Source organism: Bombus affinis, unplaced genomic scaffold (genome assembly GCF_024516045.1).
Source record: "Bombus affinis isolate iyBomAffi1 unplaced genomic scaffold, iyBomAffi1.2 ctg00000513.1, whole genome shotgun sequence".
Taxonomy (NCBI): Eukaryota; Metazoa; Arthropoda; class Insecta; order Hymenoptera; family Apidae; genus Bombus; species Bombus affinis.
In genome coordinates this window covers 1-21043 of record NW_026109156.1, presented here as the reverse complement: position 1 = coordinate 21043, position 21043 = coordinate 1, and the positions used below count along the sequence as shown (strand labels likewise).

Sequence of the window (21043 nt, the reverse complement as noted above, 5' to 3'; positions counted from 1 at the left end):
TACAATATTCGTTATTTCCTTGTTAACAATGATATCAGGTCCGTTTTATAGTCAAACTTTATATAACGCTACGATATAGTATCTTTCAATTGTACTTTACAGTAATAAAAATCCTAATATCGTCCAAATCTCAAGGCTTACAATCGTTGTGCTAGGAACTAGGCAAACGAAAATACATAAATCTAAAATTCTATCACCTATAAATAGTACAATACTAAAAAAACTGTCTTTCGTGTGTTCGTTGTATATATTATATCAATATTTTGAAATAGAATTTAATACGAAAGACATGTTTCGCATTCCTACAATTTAAAAGATTGCCTGTCTTTCTGAATTTTACGATGTACAATTAAAATATTTCTTGCGATAGTCATCTGTGACATATTAGAGTTAATGTAACATTTGACTTGTATGTGATTATTAAAATTAAACTGCTTAAACATAACGTATAGAGGGCTCCAGCAGCAGGATACTAAATTATTGCCAATGAGAACAGAATCAACGAGGAAAAACATGACAATCGGAGTACATCCCGCGAAGGTAACGGAAGTCGACGATAAACAAGTCAAAGTTGAAACGACCTAAGTTTCTCGGGATTCATGAGAAAATTCATGAGAATATTTCAGAAATAAATTTCCAGTATCGATAACGATTATTTGATTTTACATGTCGTTTCTTTCACGCGATCTATCCAATCTATTTATCTAGAATTGACTCCGATATCATCATCTTCCGTCTCATCGAATCTGTGTTTCTTAAAGATACCTTAAAGCGATCTACTTATACATATATACGTACTAAAAATATATTCAATCCATACTTGCATGATATTTCAAATCTTCATCCCCTGCCTGAATTCAAAAGCAAAAATATTCCAAGAAGACATCACTGCTGAAAGCTCCAGAGGTTACAAACAAACAGACATCGAATTTTCGACGTGATCGTGGATCTCCGAGCGGTTTCTCAGTGTTGTTGTATGAGAGTGGGTCCGCTGCCAAGATTTCGCCAAGGATCCGGTATGTCGAAATGTGCTGGGACTGTGAGCAGAGCATCGTCCGCAGTTCTGTCCGCGCTACAATTATTCGGCTTCACGCGAATCGTGTTTACGCACTCTATGGGTAATTTGAAGAAGTCCACCTTGTAATTGTAACCATGGCTGCTGACTCGGATGATGGTATGCAGTGGCACCTCAGCGTAAGGCACCTCTTCCGGTTTTTTATCTGTGAAAACGCCAATGATGCAGCGCAGAATAGCTTGATGAGACACGACCAAGATGTTGTTGGATCTCTGTAATTCAGCAATAACCGGTTCCACGGGGTGCATGGCGTCGATGTAGCTTTCTCCCCATGGATAACGATAGCGCAGCTTATCTTGATCGCGCCATGCAAATTCCTATGCAAAGCATTGATTTAGAGATGTAGAAGGTATATACGCTATCTATGTACTATATACTAAAGTATATAGACTTTTGCCTAAGTCGTGGAATGGTTCGTACATCGAGGTCCTCAAAGCATTAAAACCTAGCTTATGCAAAGTCAGGGAACAATGGCTGATTTTAAACATAAACTTTAATAAAATAGACCTGCGATATAATATTCAAATCATGGTATGATTTAAGATTCGTTATAGTACACGGTTAATAAGTACACATCAACTTCGTATTGCAATTATAATATTCATTTATCCATGTTCTAAAACTTCGTCCAGATTAATCAGACTGATTGAGTTCGATCTAGCAACGTGAAACATTGTGATTATCGTCTATGTGCTATGTACTTGACTGGGAATATTTCTTTGAACTTCAACGCTCATTCTCATTAGTCAAGCAAATATTTCGTGGATGTAAGTGGATAAATTTGCATACAACTGAATTTTAATCAGTTACAGACTATTAGCGCAGACGTTAAGTCACTCGATACTTTTCTCCAGTGGCCAAGTATTCAATGCTTGAGTCATCCGTGAAGATTTATGTTATTATTCATTTTCCAAGATACGATTGAAAGTTGTTCGCTTAGAGAATTAAATTGACAAACCTAGTAGATAATAAATATTCCATATCTAGGATCCCAAACTTATTGAAATACAAATTATAACTGCATTAACAAATCGATCACTGGGAAAATTTTGATCAAATACTAATCTTAAATGTGTCAATTATAGTACAATGTTTCTAACATAATACTGATACGATTAGATTAATTCAAAAAGCTTATACCCTATAAACCCTATATACTCTATATACCCTAAAAGCTTATACCGTTATACCCTATAACCTACAATGATAACTGTTACAGCTATCTACCATTTACTACACAAATAAATTAAAGCTCTTAGAGCTAGAGACTGATAAATTCAACCGATTGAAGGCTCGTTGAAATACAGCCAGAAGATTAGGCAAGTAGTAAGTGAAACCGAATTTACGCATTTTTGATGAATCATCCTTAAAAGTATAAATTATCTTCACTCGCTATTTCACTTTGGTCAACAACACTTGAAACGTAATTCAATGCAAGCAGTGACGAAATTTCGAGGAGGAAGACGCGTTTGATCTGAAATTACCTGCGGATAATGCTCCTGCATCTCTTCATAAGACAGCCCCTCACAGATACCGGCGTGGAGTTCTTTGAGTGCTGCCACGTGTTCTTGGGGCGCTTCCACGCCACGAGCAGTCGCGATAGTCCTTCGAAGGCGACTAGTTAGTACGCGCAGGTCAGGAATACGCATAGCGTTGAACTTGGTGGCCAACGCTTGTGCATATCTCTCGCCACGTGCGCTTAAAACTGCGTCACCACCAACCTTAACCAATACGTTGTACTCGCTTTCGCCGTGCTGTAATCAAAAGAGAGAGGGAGAGCTTTAGTTTTACCAAATCGTAGAATATTCTGATTACGTTCAAAAAGAGAGGCGTAGCAATGATAAGATTACGATCAGGCGAGAAGAAATTACTTTTGGAACCAAACCCTGATAAGATAGCAAGATTTTAAAAATACAATATGTATGTTTTTACGTATGCGTATACGTATACGTATGCTTTTAAAACATGTTGTGTGTAAACAATTGAGGACTCGTCATGCTAAATGAAGTGCTCAGTTATGTATGTTAATCTTTTTAATAATTGCAAGCGCCACGACCTGGCTCAATTGTCCTTGACTCAGCTTGTAATCTAAGAACAAACACGTTTCTTCATTATCGTTATCATTATCACTTGTCGAAAAATTCTTATAATTAAGACTAAAGACGCTAAGGCTGAGCTTCTAGGATTAGAACATTTGAGATGGGGATTAAACGATGACAAATGTAAAATTTGATGGATTACCAACCCGAGAGAAATAAAGAGTATGCGGCTCAACAGTGACGCTTCCAAGATATCCAAGGACATTTGTCTCCACATCGCCAGACACGTTGCAGGACTCGATATCCATGCTGCCGGTGTCGATACGGATTCGTGGATACGTCTTCTCATCCATTGGCTCGTAAGATCGAATGTAATGAGCTATCTTCAATCGTAGATCTTCTTCGGCTGTTATTGAATCCATGCCAACATAGTAAGCGCTGTACCGCAATATCTCCTTGTAATTACGCTCCAGTACAACCGGATCGTCGCAGACGCACTCGATAATGAGGACGCGATAACCGCTGCCCGGAAAAATAGTCGAAGACCTCGGCGCGCTGCGCTCGCATCACCAACGTGGCGTCCAGGATCTTCAAACAGGAAAATTCTTAAATGCAACTAACTGTGACGACTCGCAAACTCAAATTTCAGTATATTTCTTCCTACGCATTTTAATTAAATAGACATTAGACTATATCGATTTTCAGTTGTCTTTCTTTGTATTGTATATTTGGAGAGATTGCTGCAACAAGGAGGTAGCTTTCCAATAATTTGTGTAAACCAGCAGAATGCAAGTCAAAATTAACCAAAACTATATCATATTTTGACACGTGCTATAAATTCATGATCTAAACTAATATTTGTATTATTTAAACACATTTGAATATGAAACCTATACTTTTGTTTTTCTCTCCCGATAAATGCAATTTAAATACTGAAAGTGTCTTCATGTTGCTACAGGCCCTTCGTCAAAATTAATTATCGCTTTGTTCAATTAAGAACACCGCCGGCCATAAATATTAGGGCACATATTGATATTTAATACGAATGGAGTGCTTTCGTTTCTAGTAATTTCGTTATAAATCTGTTATTTCATTCGCGGCATATGTACTTTGTAATGTAAGATATAGCAGATAAAGAAAAGTGTCAAAGTGTTCCAATCGATGCTTATAACGTGTAGATGTCCTAATAATTATGGCGAGTAATTTATATATGAATTTACATGTTGGTTTCTCTTATTGTTAACATATATATCAAGACCACATAGAAAGAATACGATAAATTAGAATAAATAGGAATATTTCAATATGATATAATTTGGAAGGAAAAATGCACCGTTAATTTCAGAATTAAATAATTAGTTTCCTATAATATCTAAGATACGTTTCCACATAGAATTTAAAATTTAACGTGAAGACACGTTTTACTGTTGTAGTCTTCATATTGAATTCGTGTCATATTTGTTCAATTCTCGACTATTTCTAAAGCGCATAATATCGAGAAAATAACGAGCCGATCTTAAGCTACTTTCAACACCATGAACTATTGCGGTTTCTATCGTGGAACGTTGGTACATGTTGTTAAAAATATTAAGCAAGGTAAAACTCGTACGACGATATTCGGTTCGGTCGGAGAAAGCTAGACCGGCTTGACTAGCCTCGGTTTAATCGCGTCGTCCACCGTTAGCGCGATCTATGTATAAATACGATCCTTGACCGTTCTAATATTCTAATCTATTCTTGCAGCTCCGGTTACATAATAACAAAAAAAAACACGTGTTTCTTCTTCCGGTCGGATTCTTCAAATGCGCAACGATTAAAATTCTTTCTTAACTTTGTTCTATTATTTTCGATCAAATGCAATCGCGCGTGCTTGCATTCGTTTCGACATTGAATCTTTCTCAACTTTTTTCGATTACTCTCAATCAAGCATAACCGAGCGTATTCTCGTTCTCGTGTTGATACCGAATCTTTCTCAACTATTTTCAATTATTTTCAATCAAATACAATCGCGTGTGTTGTTGTTCTCGATTCGATACTGAAATCTCTTGAACTTTTGCGATTATTTTCGATCGAATGCAACGGCACGCGTTCTCCTTTCGATACTGAATTTATCTCCAGATTCTATTCAATTTCACATCTTTACTAGACGTTTGTCACGCGTCTAATTGATGCTTACAGCTACGGAATTTCCGCCTGCGAGCCATGTAGCGCACTCGTGCATCGCGTCTCGTTGGGCCAGAGCTCTCAACGCTGCGTTCGTCGTATGGTCCGGAAGAAACAGCTCGTGCGATACGGCCTCTCCATATGGTTCCAGCCTTTTCCTGCGGTAGTCGCTAACCCTCATCACTAAAGTAATAATTAAATGTAATTCATTAGTTGTTGGAAGGGTCTAGGAGAGCTTAAATAATTGGATATTTTTTGATTTACGTTTGTATCGTTAGATGGAAACAATATAATAGTACGACGTAAAATATAGTGAGCTAAACTACCCTTCTTTGTCAATGTCTCATTTGTCATTTTGAAGCATTCGAGAAAATTGAAATTACACTAATTTTCCTGTGATTCTAGTTTTTCATCGAAACATTCAACAATTCGCGAAACATTCAGTCATTATTTAACACGTTAAATGCCATAGGGGTCACCGGTGGCCGGCACTCAACTTGGCCGTGGTATCATCGAGGTCACCGGTGACCGGCGCCCGAAGATTAGTAGCAATACATAATTTGAATAATTATTTGTTATTAGCAATTAATTATAACTATTTATCAATAGTTATAAATTTTTTATTATTACCATCGTTACTACAATGGTATGACGAAATTAATGCAGTATAAAATATATAAGAATAGTTTTATTTATACATGTAGTATCGTGGACAAAAGGCCTAAGATATCTGCCGAATCGTAGACAATGTCGCGAGAGCCGCGGCATCGTCGGGTACATCAAGGTGTCGTCGGTCCTTTTTAAGTTTCGTGGAAAGGGCCCGCGTGACCCTGGCCACGCGCGTTTCGGGACACGTGTCTCGAACGACGGGAAAAGACAAAAGAGACGTTAAAGTCAGTATTAGTTGAGAAGCCGGAGAGAACGGATGCAAAAGGTGTGCAGAGTGTGAATTGAGAAGCGAGAGCGAGCGAGTGTAGAAGCCGAAGAGTGTGAATCGGGAAGTCGAAAGCCGCGTCTGAAAATAAGACGTACGACAGCATTGTAATTATTTCGTTGCTTCGACTATTATTAATTAAATCAAAACATCATTACTTGTCCTTTCCTCTAAGACCCATTAAGATACTACATACATGAAATATAGATAGGTCCCGGGACGTAATAACATAAAACAATTATTAAGCATTTCACAAAGGAACAATATGAAATAATGCTTTTTTTCCACCATGTTATATAGTCTCCATCTGGTATACGTATATGCGTATGTAGAGAATATATCTATTTGTAGTATTTTATAAGGTTGTAAAAGCTAGGAAGAGCACAATGTAATATATTACAAAATAGAAATTAAAATTTGTTCAAAGCGCCGTAAATGTTGATTTAGCGTATAGCTAATTATGTATAGTTATAAAAAATAGTAGCAACGCAAGAGGTTAAGAAACGATTTTCCCCTGCGACGAGATTACAATAATTGCAGGGATCATGATAATCCATGTCGTTACCATAATTTTCTCGTTTACATCTCTACCTCCTGCTGACCTTCGGGATCTTATCTGCTTTTACGAACTGTGTGACTGTACCCGTCGCGTTTTTCATTGACACGCAATTTATCGTCGTTAAAAGAAAACCGGGGACAACCTTAGGCGACAGAAACGCCTCTTTGAAAGGTGCACGCTAATTGGTCCGACTGAACTGATGATAAATGGAAAAGGACAAAATATTTTTTATCAATGCATACTAACTTTTTAGGCGACAGACCTCCGTTATTAGACGCCGTAAACTCTCGCGATAAATTTATCTCTCAGATAGCGCGACAAGTGCAAATCTATGTACAGATTCCCCGTTTTTATACTGTGAATCTTTCTTTGTTTATTGTTTTCATTTTCCATGCGAGTTCAATGAAAACAACAAGTTTATCAATTTTAAGTTATTTGTTACATGCTGAATTTTCATTCGTCGCACGCGTTTCGAACATACGACACGGATATCTATTTAAATCGTGTTCTATTTATAGTCACCACTCCTATTACAAGTGGAGATCACAGATTCGTGAAACCGTGGCCTGGTTTCGTGGTAATTTCGGTGTAATAGCTAAAGATCTAGCTGACACGAATCGAGAAATTCAAAGAGAACGAGCGAAAAAGCGTAATGCGTTTCAATGAGAAAAACAAACGATGAAAAAAGCCATTATTTCATCCGGTATTTCCGCAGGTGGCATTTTTTAATTTCGTTTGCATATTGCATTTCCATGCAATTTTTTATGATGACTGTTGCATTGCATAACGCACAGTAATCCGATGCTTTCGTTTTCGATAGATAAGAAATAAATAACGTTTCCCATCGAATGTTTCGCAACCTGATTACCGATTGAATTGCTATTCAATAACATCGTTACCTATCGAATATATCGAACATGGTGTGATTGTACGAGTAAATAATATCAATTAGATGAAACTCATATTACTAGTGTTCCATTTAATCGATTTACCTTGGCGCTGTTCTTCGACGCTTGGTGCCATCGTATCAGCGGACGGCGCAGTCTCCTTTTGTACAGTCGACGTATTGATTCCGTATTGAACGGGATTCCGTTCCTCCCGGTCCAGCAGGTCTGGAGCATTCGGCTGATTCGAGACGTTTTGTGTAGTTGAATCAGATGGTTGCGATGCTGGTGCTGTGAGCGTGGTTGTCCGATCTCGGGTAGTTGACACATTGCGAATGTCACGCGGTGAGCCCCGCGTGGTATGCGACGAGATCGGCGCTGGAGTCGAAGCGGTGCCTTCCGTCGGAGGAGTACGACCGTTGTCGTCTTGGACGGGATTTAGCTTCTTCCGATCCAGAGAATTTCGAGCGATTGATTGATTCAAGACGTTGTGTAACGTCGAATCAGATGCTTGCGATGCTGACGCTGCGAACGTGGTCGTCAGATCGCGTGTGGGTGACACGTTGTGAGTATCACGCGGTGAGCTCCGCGTGGTATGCGACGGGATCGCCATTTGAGCTGCGGCGATGGTTTCCGTCGGCGGAATTTGATCCTTGTTGTCCTGGACGGGATTCAGCTTCTTCCGATCCAGAGAATCTCGAGCGATGGACTGATTCAAGACGTTTTGTGACGTTGAATCAGATGGTTGCGATGCTGACGATGGGAACGTGGTTGTCGTCAGATCGCGTGTGGTAGTGTGAAACGAATGTGTGCCCGATTGCGCGGGTGGGCTCCCCCCGATAACCTAACCGAAGCGAGTTTTTTGCAAACATAACTCATTATCGATGGATTGTGGTATTTTAATCTGCCCGACACATAATGATGTTAAAGTTGGTCCCGAGCTTAATACTACTTCGATCGGGCTTGGTATGTGAAATGTTGGATCGGCTAATTTTAGATTTTTCCAACACTTTATACAATCAGACAAAGTAGTAACGCCGTTGGTTAAGATACAGATAACGAAGAGAAGGATTATTCTTAGATGAGAGAGTGAGAGCTATAGGAGCTGTCAGACTTGTGGGCACCGCGAGAGATGATGGAAAACTCTGAAGTTCGTTCTGATGTGATTACGGAGGAAAGCTCGGTATGGGTGTGCCTTTTGAACGAAGAACGCGGATTCGTTGCTTACATTTTTAGTTAGGAAAGGTGAGGACAAGTATCCGCGCTACCCATTGGCTAAGACGTTAACTCTTGAAGATGGGAGATGTAAGCACCCCATCGGCATGACTCGTGGAAAAATCCAGACATTTCTATTCTATAAATGCCTGGTTTTCTCTATCATATAATTATCAGTTTTTCCCGTTATAAATACCAGCTTTCTGCGCAATCTTTAAGCACGCTCAATAGACCTAATGACTTGTTTAAGTACCAGATATAAACCCAAAATTCTTGCAGGATTCAAGGTTCCTGCAAGCTAATGAGACTCGGTTTATGATGGGCCTTAGGTTTATTGAGGGTTTCTCTAACGACTCTTGGGCCTTTACGGTCAGACAATAGAAGACGTCGCGTGGACCTCTTCACGCGACGTAACTCTCACCTCTCGCGAAATGTTGTGCTGACAAAATATAGAACCAAAGGGTTGATGCAGCTGTTGATGAAAGTCATACAAAAACCAATGATCCTGAAGATATGCCAATATTTATTGTAGTCTTCCATCGTTGATGCAAAAAAGTGGAACCAAATCATAAACGTGTGATACGGTAAAAAGCAGATGAAGAAGATAAGCACAATGGAGATGACCAGATTTCCAACCTGTTGATCACAGAGAACGAAAGATACGTATTAAACTGGGACAACTAACTTGGTACTTGGCCTAATTAGTTAAAATTTAATTATTAGAAACCTAGAATAGAATATTTTTTAGTAAGACAATAAAAAATCTGAGATAAACAGTTAAATGTAGATTAGGCATTACAGTATTACTTCTTAAATTCTGGAATATACAGAAGATTTTCTCTATCGCGTTCTTATTTTTCTCTTCCGTCATTTTCTTCTCTGTGATCCATTTCCTACTCTCTCGCTTCGTTTGTTTTCTTGTTTCTCTCCATTTTCGTCTTTTGTTTTTCTTCCTTTCCTTCTCTACTCTTAGCTTCGCTTTTCCTTTTTTCCCTTAGCTGCCTTCTTTTCCTGCCGTTGCCTTCGCTTCAGCCCATTTTCTTCCATTTTCTTTCTATTTTTTTTTCTTCCTCTCTCTTTTCCATTATCTTACGCGATGAACAGACAAAGATTTGACATGACAACTAGCCCTTGTCAGCAAGTTTTACGATATGCCCGTTTAAAAATATTGTAGTATCGTGGGCAAAAGGCCTAAGATATCGGCCGAACCGTGTACAAAGTGGCGAGAGCTGCGGCGCCGTCGAGTACATCAATGTGTCGTCGGTCCTTTCAAGTGGATAGTTTTGTGGAAAGAGCCTGCGTGACTCTGGCCACGGGGGTTTCGGAGCACGTGTTCGATGGGACGAGAAAAGACAAAGAGACGCGAGAGTGATTTGAGTGGAATAAGACTTTTGTGTTTTAGTTCAAGTTGAACATTTATCGTTCTCTGTCCAATTAATCTCTGTTATTCTTATTTATCTTAAATAAATAGTATTAGGAGAATGTTACAAATCTAAATTATCCTAATCCTGTCCTTTTTTCCGATACTACAATAATGAAACAAACAAATATCTTGTGATGTAGTTATGATATTAGCAAACAATTTTTTAAATATTGTTTTTGTAATGTAAAGAAGGCAGAACCGTACAAAGTATAGAATATAATGGACGTAGAAATCGATATTTTTACTGATTTTGATTTTTTGTTACTATCATAGAAAATAATAATTCTTTAAAATTGGTTTACAAACCGGAATCGATATGTAACAGTTTTCGTGCCTCGTTCTGCCTTTTTACGTTTTTACAGTTAATTCAACCAGACACAAAGTTAACACCTGGAACTTTTCGCCAGGTGAGTCCAGCGGCGAGGAAGACCTGACAAATGAAGTTCTTCGCAAAGTGTTCGAGAATCTTCCCGGAACACCCGACTCCGTTGAAACAATCATGAACCGAGTGACTAACAGCAAATTAAATAAGCCTCAATTCGACGCGATTCACGGTAAAAAGATTCAACTGTTGGGTTATGACACCTGTCGCAGAGCTACAGTGGGGTTCATGAAGAATGTTGTTCCCGAAACGAAATGGGATGTAAACTCGAAGTCGTCTCAATCGAATTACTCTGCCTTTCGTCTGGGGATTTATTCGAGGAACGAGCCGAGAATGGCGCATTGTAGAACTGGTTTATGGAAAAGTACTTCGTCTCACGACCAGGAGATTCAAGACAGAATGCTGAGAAGCTTGGAGCTCCATTTGGCGAGTAAACAAAGAGATTATACTGCCAAATTGATGAGGTCGGGCATTTAAAATGGATACTGACGGGATTTTATTGAATCTCGTCGTTTCTCATTGAAACAATGGTGAAACTTTATGAAATATTTGTACTTTTGCTGATTTTTTAAGATTTGTGGTTAAGACTTTGTCTAAGCTTCCATCAGGGTCTTGAATAGTAAACTGCGAATATTTATTCAAATTCATATTTTTATGGATACTGCTGAAGGAATGCAACCTAAGCAGAAACTTGCTTTACTAAATATTCTAACGACTACTCTATTTTGCGTACTTTATATATTTTTGCATATTACGTACGTTCATAAGTTTCTCACAAATGCATGTTCGCAGTTTACTTGATAATCACTTTTTATCTAGTCAAACTTATTCAAAGCTGTACCTGTTTCTATTGAATCATTCTAGTCATACACACGAGTCATTGAATGTTAATTGCGGAAGTTATGTTAGGCCTACACGGCCTAGAGTCTCCTACCGCTCTCACAGTATCCAGAAGTCCGACAGCTCCTACAGCTCTCAAGGGCCTAGAGCTCCTATAGCTCTTCTTCTCTCATCTAAGAATAATCCTTCTTTTCGTTATCTGTATCTTAATCAACGGCGTTACTACTTTGTGTGATTGTATAAAGTGTTGGAAATATACATTATTATAACTCCGTGACTCCCAGTGTTATACCGCAACAACTACCCCGATTATCCTAACCGAAATACGGGGATCGAACTATTCGTGGTGTTGATTATTCTAATCGTAACGGGAATTTACGATTCCCGTTGACGCGTATTCTAACGACCGCGTCTCCCCGCGATAGCTCGAAAATACAATATACAATTAAAAAACAAACAAACAAAGGAGTTTAAAAGGTATTAATACGACTTAACATTTAGAACGCTGTATAATTTTTTATGTCGATTCCCGCATAGCAAAAGAGAAAAGAAAGAACGCCAGAATGTTCAGCAATGAATGGACTAGATAACTTGTGCCATTTGTATACTTGTATAGAAAATTAATTTGCCCTCTGCCGTACTTAGTTCATCTCAGAATAAATTATTTATTTTTTATTCTATTCACATTTTACGAATCCTCGAGCTTGTTCTGGATAAATAGATTGCTCGGAGATTTCCACGTGATGCCTAATAAAATATTATGCATATTTATGCGGTCCACGAGATAGAATATAACTCTAAGTGAAACGTAACAGTATATCGACAGAAGCAGGCACCATTCGATATCGATTTTTTTTCTTTCTTAATCGCCTCTGTTGATTATTTCTCGCGCTTTCCTTCGTAGAGAAAAATACTTTGCTCGAATGTTTGACATTTCTTAATGAGACCGTAGCACAGTATACCGCTAATTTTGTGCGTAGAAATATACATCTATCGTTCGAACACTCATACACACTCGAAAAATACAATATTCGTTATTTCCTTGTTAACAATGATATCAGGTCCGTTTTATAGTCAAACTTTATATAACGCTACGATATAGTATCTTTCAATTGTACTTTACAGTAATAAAAATCCTAATATCGTCCAAATCTCAAGGCTTACAATCGTTGTGCTAGGAACTAGGCAAACGAAAATACATAAATCTAAAATTCTATCACCTATAAATAGTACAATACTAAAAAAACTGTCTTTCGTGTGTTCGTTGTATATATTATATCAATATTTTGAAATAGAATTTAATACGAAAGACATGTTTCGCATTCCTACAATTTAAAAGATTGCCTGTCTTTCTGAATTTTACGATGTACAATTAAAATATTTCTTGCGATAGTCATCTGCGACATATTAGAGTTAATGTAATATTTGACTTGTATGTGATTATTAAAATTAAACTGCTTAAACATAACGTATAGAGGGCTCCAGCAGCAGGATACTAAATTATTGCCAATGGGAACAGAATCAACGAGGAAAAACATGACAATCGGAGTACATCCCGCGAAGGTAACGGAACTCGACGATAAACAAGTCAAATTTGAAACGACCTAAGTTTCTCGGGATTCATGAGAAAATTCATGAGAATATTTCAGAAATAAATTTCCAGTATCGATAACGATTATTTGATTTTACATGTCGTTTCTTTCACGCGATCTATCCAATCTATTTATCTAGAATTGACTCCGATATCATCATCTTCCGTCTCATCGAATCTGTATTTCTTAAAGATACCTTAAAGCGATCTACTTATACATATATACGTACTAAAAATATATTCAATCCATACTTGCATGATATTTCAAATCTTCATCCCCTGCCTGAATTCAAAAGCAAAAATATTCCAAGAAGACATCACTGCTGAAAGCTCCAAGGGTTACAAACTAACAGACATCGAATTTTCGACGTGATCGTGGATCTCCGAGCGGTTTCTCAGTGTTGTTGTACGAGAGTGGGTCCGCTGCCAAGATTTCGCCAAGGATCCGGTATGTCGAAATGTGCTGGGACTGTGAGCAGAGCATCGTCCGCGGTTCTGTCCGCGCTACAATTATTCGGCTTCACGCGAATCGTGTTTACGCACTCTATGGGTAACTTGAAGAAGTCCACCTTGTAATTGTAACCATGGCTGCTGACTCGGATGATGGTATGCAGTGGCACCTCAGCGTAAGGCACCTCTTCCGGTTTTTTATCTGTGAAAACGCCAATGATGCAGCGCAGAATAGCTTGATGAGACACGACCAAGATGTTGTTAGATCTCTGTAATTCAGCAATAACCGGTTCCACGCGGTGCATGGCGTCGATGTAGCTTTCTCCCCATGGATAACGATAGCACAGCTTATCTTGATCGCGCCATGCAAATTCCTACGCAAAAGCATTGATTTAGAGATGTAGAAGGTATATACGCTATCTATGTACTATATACTAAAGTATATAGACTTTTGCCTAAGTCATAGAATGGTTCGTACATCGAGGTCCCCAAAGCATTAAAACCTAGCTTATGCAAAGTCAGGGAACAATGGCTAATTTTAAACATAAACTTTAATAAAGCAGACCTGCGATATAATATTCAAATCATGGTATGATTCAAGTTTCGTTATAGTACACGGTTAATAAGTACACATCAACTTCGTATTGTAATTATAAATTTTTTATTATTACCATCGTTACTACAATGGTATGACGAAATTAATGCAGTATAAAATATATAAGAATAGTTTTATTTATACATGAAATATAAATAGGTCCCGGGACGTAATAACATAGAACAATTATTTAGCATTTCACAAAGGAACAATATGAAATAATGTTTTTTTTTCCACCATGTTATATAGTCTCCATCTGGTATACGTATATGCGTATGTAGAGAATATATCTATTTGTAGTATTTTATAAGGTTGTAAAAACTAGGAAGAGCACAATGTAATATATTACAAAATAGAAATTAAAATTTGTTCAAAGCGCCGCAAATGTTGATTTACGTAACAAGTCTATTTAGCGTATGTAATAAATCCTCTTAACGACCGTGTTGAAAACAAAAACGGGAAAAATGAAAAACTAACGAATTAATGATCAGACACATGACTTGTACACATAATACAACCACAAAATAGGAAGTAAAAAGGGAAAAAAAAAGAAGAAACACAAATAATTGTTGGTCGAATGGAAATAATACTACGAAACCGCTTATTTAAGATGACTAATATGATTTAATGAATAGGTTTCGTTTTTAAGTGTAGCAATTGGCAGTAAACAAAACAGAATTCCCAACCTTTAGTGGAATCGCCGTTCCAGTTGAGCCTGCGCGAAAGGCATTGTGCCACTTGGCTTTTTCCACGACCTGGTAAACCGCACATCGCGATTACAACCCCTGAGAATTTTCGGGGAGACTTCATTATCCCCGACATCCTTATTGTGATTTTATCCTTGGGTTCTGAAAGCAACAGAATCTATGATACTCGTATAATTAATTGCATTTTCACTTGCTTGATGAGTAGACGTATGGCCATTGATAAATATCAAGGAGACAAAGGATTGTGCAACAAAGACGCGAGTATAAATGTACAGATCGTGAACAAATTTAACAACGCCAATACGCGATTACGATAGAAGTCAGATATTTTCTAAGGCATTTCATTGTAGCATCCGGTTATTTTTATGTGTATAATAATATAATAATAACGACCAATTTTAGAAGATGCACCCAAACGACTATGATAGATCTGACCCGGTGCCAAGCTAGTTTGTTAAGCCAGCCAACAGTCGAATGATCGTTAACAATGTGAACGTATGTGACGTAATTCGATAGAAAATCGAACAATATGATCGTATAATAGTAAGAATGAAATTAGTGAGAAAATTATCGTTTCCCTCCGACGCATCTTCGATTCACAAAAGAACTCTTTCTCGCGCGCTATGAACAAGATGTTTTAAATTTTTATTTTGTTTTCGTCGAATGAAATATTTAGGTTTCTACGAAACAATGAACGTAAAAGTGAAAATAAAAGATATACGCGAGCATTATATTGCGTGCAACATTTGCATGAGCATTCTGCTTTTTACCCGTACATTTAGATTAAAATCGCTTTCACTATTGATCGATGGAAGAATAATCCTTACCGATCACACACATGTTCTTTACAATGTACCGTTAACAACACTGTTCGACAATCAACTAATGACGAATCAATAATAAAAAATGCGTTTCAATGACACAACCGGCTAGACGAACTCGCGAGCTTCAGAGTGCGAATTTCAACTGAGTACTGATGCCTTCCTGTTGAGTTCCACGTTCAAAACCGAGCGTTGGTGAACTTTATATTTAGAATTCTCTCTTCATGCACGAGAGCTTTTGACTACACTTTTGCGACTGCCGCTTCTTTCGCGGTATTAATCTCAACAACAAACTTTGTTTTTTGTTTGTTCGACATTCTGACTTATTCTATTCTCATTTTTGGAATACGGATATTCATGCGAAATATTTGTGAGAAATATTTGTTTCACTCGCTAAATGTAGTAATTTTATAGTTCATATATTTGAAAAGTTCGTAGTGAAATTCAAATAAAATGTATTTTCGTAGAATTGACATTCTATCGAATATAAAATACAATACTGCTTCATATAAATTAAATTTATGAAATCTCTAAAAGGTATAAATTAACCCCTTCAAATTTTATCGCAATCGATTACAGAGCTTATCAATTCTCGGAAATGTTGCGAACTTTTCAAACATCTTCATATTTTTATATACGTTTTATATGATTGTGTAATTATTTGGATTTTTCTATATTTCTCAGAACCGTATAAATATCCGTGATCTACGTATTTGATTGCTATATTTTCTAAAACTCTATATGTCATGCGATAATTTATGTAATATATCGTGTAGTCGTTCGTAATCGATATGTAATCGTACGCAATATATTGCGGTGTATAGAATGAAAGTACAAAACAGGATTAAAGTTCAAGTACGAAAATACGTACGACGACCTGTCTGTAACGTTATAATTAACTCGTTGTTTACAATATAAAAAATTGAAATGGAGTAAGAATTATCGAATTGTCTGAGGTTCACGAAATTCGACATGGCGATAGAAATATGCGTTATCGCGTGTTGTTTCGAATCGGCATGTCCTTGTGCCTAATAATCGAAGGTCGAAAAGCGATAAAGGTCATTACATTTGGACTAATTTAACGAATCTCTGAGTAGATTTTTTACCATAAGCAAAAGCACGTACGCCACGAAACGATTTCGTCATTCGCGATATCTGTCTTCATTTTTATTTGCGTGTCTGTTTTTCTCGACTTAACGCGTGTCAACAAAATAATTACGAATTAGACCCCTTGATCCGTGGATAAAAGAGCTTCGATGCACGTTTATAGATTATACAAACGAATCGCACGTTTCGCTTTGAAAAATAAAACATATTGAAAACGGAAGTTTTTCAACCCAAACAATCGGATTATATACCGATGTATGTATATTGTTTTATAATTCAAAGTGCAGCTTCGAGTGTCGTATTTACCAAACTGTTGCACGCGATACACGATCGATACCGATCATTCGCGTATACCGAACGATGTACTATCACCTATCGAGAATCCCCATGAAACCAGCTTTAACAGTTGGTATTTTAACCTGAAACGTGTCGTCACTCGATTTATTATTCAAGCGTTGAATTGTAACAACGCATGTACTCTCGTCACGCTACGGCTACCAACGTATGCGTGAATACTAAATTATTCCATGGAATATCGTGTCGATAATATTTATTTATCTATGAACAAATGGCAATGAAATTTGTAACGTCAGAATACAGTAATTAATTATGAAAATTGCGTTACGTCTTCGCGAAGATTCATCACGGTCATTTCCATATGCTGTCATGCGCAGGATAAGAACAAGCTCAGTGGCAGAAAATCAATAATCGGTCTTGTGGAGAAAACCATTTTGTTGCATTGGAACATGCGCTGTAACGTCAGCTACCACTACATCGCATTTCACCAAATTTGCCAAAGAATTTCGTTAAAAAAAAAAAAAAAGGAAAAAGAAAAATTGAACTGACAGCTACTTGAACTAGATAAAACAAAATATTTTCTGGAACTCATCGTACTCGAAAACTCTTGTCAGAATTTTACGATAGAGAGGAGCTTAAATTATTGAAGCTTTATAAAATTCGAAAGAACTTGAGTTTGATAAGATGAGATACTCGTGGGACCTGGTACGATCGTTTAGTTACTGAGATATAGAAAAAAGAAACGAAACTTTTGATAAGAAACCACCGTGCTCTGAATGAAAACAACAAGTTTATCAATTTTAAGTTATTTGTTACATGCTGAATTTTCATTCGTGGCACGCGTTTCGAACATACGACACGGATATCTATTTAAATCGTGTTCTATTTATAGTCACCACTCCTATTACAAGTGGAGATCACAGATTCGTGAAACCGTGGCCTGGTTTCGTGGTAATTTCGGTGTAATAGCTAAAGATCTAGCTGACACGAATCGAGAAATTCAAAGAGAACGAGCGAAAAAGCGTAATGCGTTTCAATGAGAAAAACAAACGATGAAAAAAGCCATTATTTCATCCGGTATTTCCGCAGGTGGCATTTTTTAATTTCGTTTGCATATTGCATTTCCATGCAATTTTTTATGATGACTGTTGCATTGCATAACGCACAGTAATCCGATGCTTTCGTTTTCGATAAATAAGAAATAAATAACGTTTCCCATCGAATGTTTCGCAACCTGATTACCGATTGAATTGCTATTCAATAACATCGTTACCTATCGAATATATCGAACATGGTGTGATTGTACGAGTAAATAATATCAATTAGATGAAACTCATATTACTAGTGTTCCATTTAATCGATTTACCTTGGCGCTGTTCTTCGACGCTTGGTGCCATCGTATCAGCGCACGGCGCAGTCTCCTTTTGTATAGTCGACGTATTGATAGCGTTCACCGCTTGTGTTACGATCGATTTGTTCGTTTCTTCTTGGAAAAAGCCGGCTTGCAGTGCAAGTTTCCTCACGGCCAGACAGTAACCCAGAATCGGTGCCGCCAACAGGTCGAGACAGGCAGTAACCCAGGGCATAACCCGACGATGAACTATTCAAATTGGGGTCTTTGGTTTCCCTTCCCTTCCAAGGAAAACACAAGTCAACAGGTAGACCAGTCGAGAAGTCGATAATTACAGGAAAAGAATGAAAGTGATCCTGGTAACGCTTTTGCTTGAAATATCCAGCAAACAAGAGGCCTCTATTTGTATAAAATACTCGGAAACAGTGGTCTATTGCTAGTCTCCTTTTTACCCGTTTTGCTGCTCAATCTTCGGCTAGAGTTCTTCCGAAAAATGATCGCTACTTGTGTGCCGTATTATGGACAACAGGTCCTCCCTCGTTCCAATTTGCTTGATCCTCACCTCTGGAGCCAGTTTGCGTGCTTCTTTGTCTATGCTCGAAGAAAAGCCCAGTTCTCCGATTTTGTCCTCTTCTTTGGTTAAATCTTCTTTTACCCTCGATTCACTTGATTGTTTGATCGTCGACGATCTATCTATCACGTCACAATGTACCTTTATAAATATTGTCGATACAGACGTTGTCCGACTCTGCGCACGCGCTGCCACAAGTATATGCTAGTAGTTTACATAGTCACGGTGCTGCCTCACCGTTTTCCAGCACACTGGTGTTCCCTTCTCGCCACCACTTCAACTCTGCTTTGGTTATGTATATTTATATGTAAGGTATTCCTTACCCTTTTTACCTCCTTTTCTCTCCCTTTACCGCCCACGACAACGTGGTTTCACACGGACAATCTGTGGAGTTGCCTCTGCAGAATCAGTTCTCGTACAACCGGTTTACCAGATTAATTTTATCCACCAAAGACCTTCGAATATAACTGTCGACTCTCTATTGTCTGATTCTAATCTCTGCGTTTGTTGATGTTTTGTTCACTATATGTTGCGTGCAAATCCGCCTAACGTTCTGTAACTGAAGTTATACGAAAGTGTTTAAAAGTCAAAGTGAAAACGAAGTAAAATTGTGAAGTGAAAACGGTCGTCTCTAGTCAGATCGAGGTGGTACTAGCGACTGATATTCCCCCATTTGCTGCAGCTTTTAGCAACATCGATCCGGACCTGGTAGGCTCCCTCTGTTGAAACTGGCCAATCAACGATTCGCTTACCCCACTACTAGTATACAGCAATCATATTGGGGACACGTCGAATGTATTTACGTTTGAGGACAAAACGTCGATATTTACTGGGCCACTGCAACCTTAGACAATGCGACTTTTTACATAATATTTTACAAATCTGCGTGAAAATATCAACAGCGGTCATGGAGGAATCTGGTAGAATCTTTATTATATAATATCGTACAATGTCTCAACTATAATTTCGACAGACGCGAGCTACGTTCCACCAAATTTGAATCACCGTTATAGTGCTCTTTACGTTTATTTTGGTCGATTAACTATAATCGCTTTACTTAGACATTATTATAGACATTACTTAGACATTGTATTATAAAAACTAGTCTAATTTGGACCATTAACGTATTAATTCTTGAAACGATGACAACATAGAATTTCGTTCTTAAGTGTACAATTGTACACGCCTTCAGTTCACACGAACTGATACCAGAATCATTCTTTCCTCTCGTTCCATCATTGGACCTTATGCCTCATAAATTGTTACCGTAACGTATCACGTAATTCATAATTGCACGGCTTAAGCATTTTACTCTTGCTTCCTGGGTAACAGTTTCGACGTCACCCAAGTATTATTTATTGCAGGCAATAGATTAGATAATACATGATTCGGACTGAAAACAGGATTGCAATAACAAATGATAATTATTTACAATCTACTTGGATGAAAAGATGCAAGCTTTGAATATCATTTCTTTTGCAATTATGCGACGATTGAAATAATATTTGCTTTGATCGGTATCTAACGTTCACAAATCGATCTTCTCATTTTTCTTCGTTCGTTAACCGACCAAAGTCCACGTTTGTTTCTTCTATTTCTCCGATGATATTTAGCGAACATGAGCGGTCAGACTCGTGTACTTCACATTCAGCGTCATTTAATTCAGTCGGTGAATGGTAACGCGTTATTACCCTGTGAAATTGCAGCAGGTACAGTCTAATACGGCATAAATTATGGAAATAGTTCGCACACTGATGTGGATTTGAATCATACGATTTCTTAGAACTGATTCTATAAGTTTGATTATAATGTATGTTTATTGCTGCGTCTAGTTTATTGAAAAGTACACATTTTTATGTGACAGAAGATCTGTAATCATACGATTTGCGTAATTATCGGAGAAATGAATCAGTGTATCTTGTGATTTATATAGATAGCTAAAATTAAGGCAGTCGTTATCGTTGTATATGATAAATATTATTATCTGTTAGGGGATGATGAATGATTTGAATGAATTCGTGGAAGATCTAAATTAGTCG

The 21043-nt window shown here is 37.7% G+C and overlaps 1 long non-coding RNA gene and 1 pseudogene across 1 annotated transcript; one reads left to right on the top strand and one right to left on the bottom strand.

Moving 5' to 3' along the window:
• Positions 1-39: 39 nt before the first annotated feature.
• Positions 40-18668, bottom strand: LOC126928062 (6-phosphofructo-2-kinase/fructose-2,6-bisphosphatase-like; annotated as a pseudogene).
• LOC126928064 (uncharacterized) lies at positions 18592-20404 on the top strand. Its single transcript, XR_007716234.1, has 2 exons — positions 18592-18740; positions 19687-20404. It is a non-coding gene; the product is annotated as an uncharacterized LOC126928064 (long non-coding RNA).
• Positions 20405-21043: the final 639 nt, after the last annotated feature.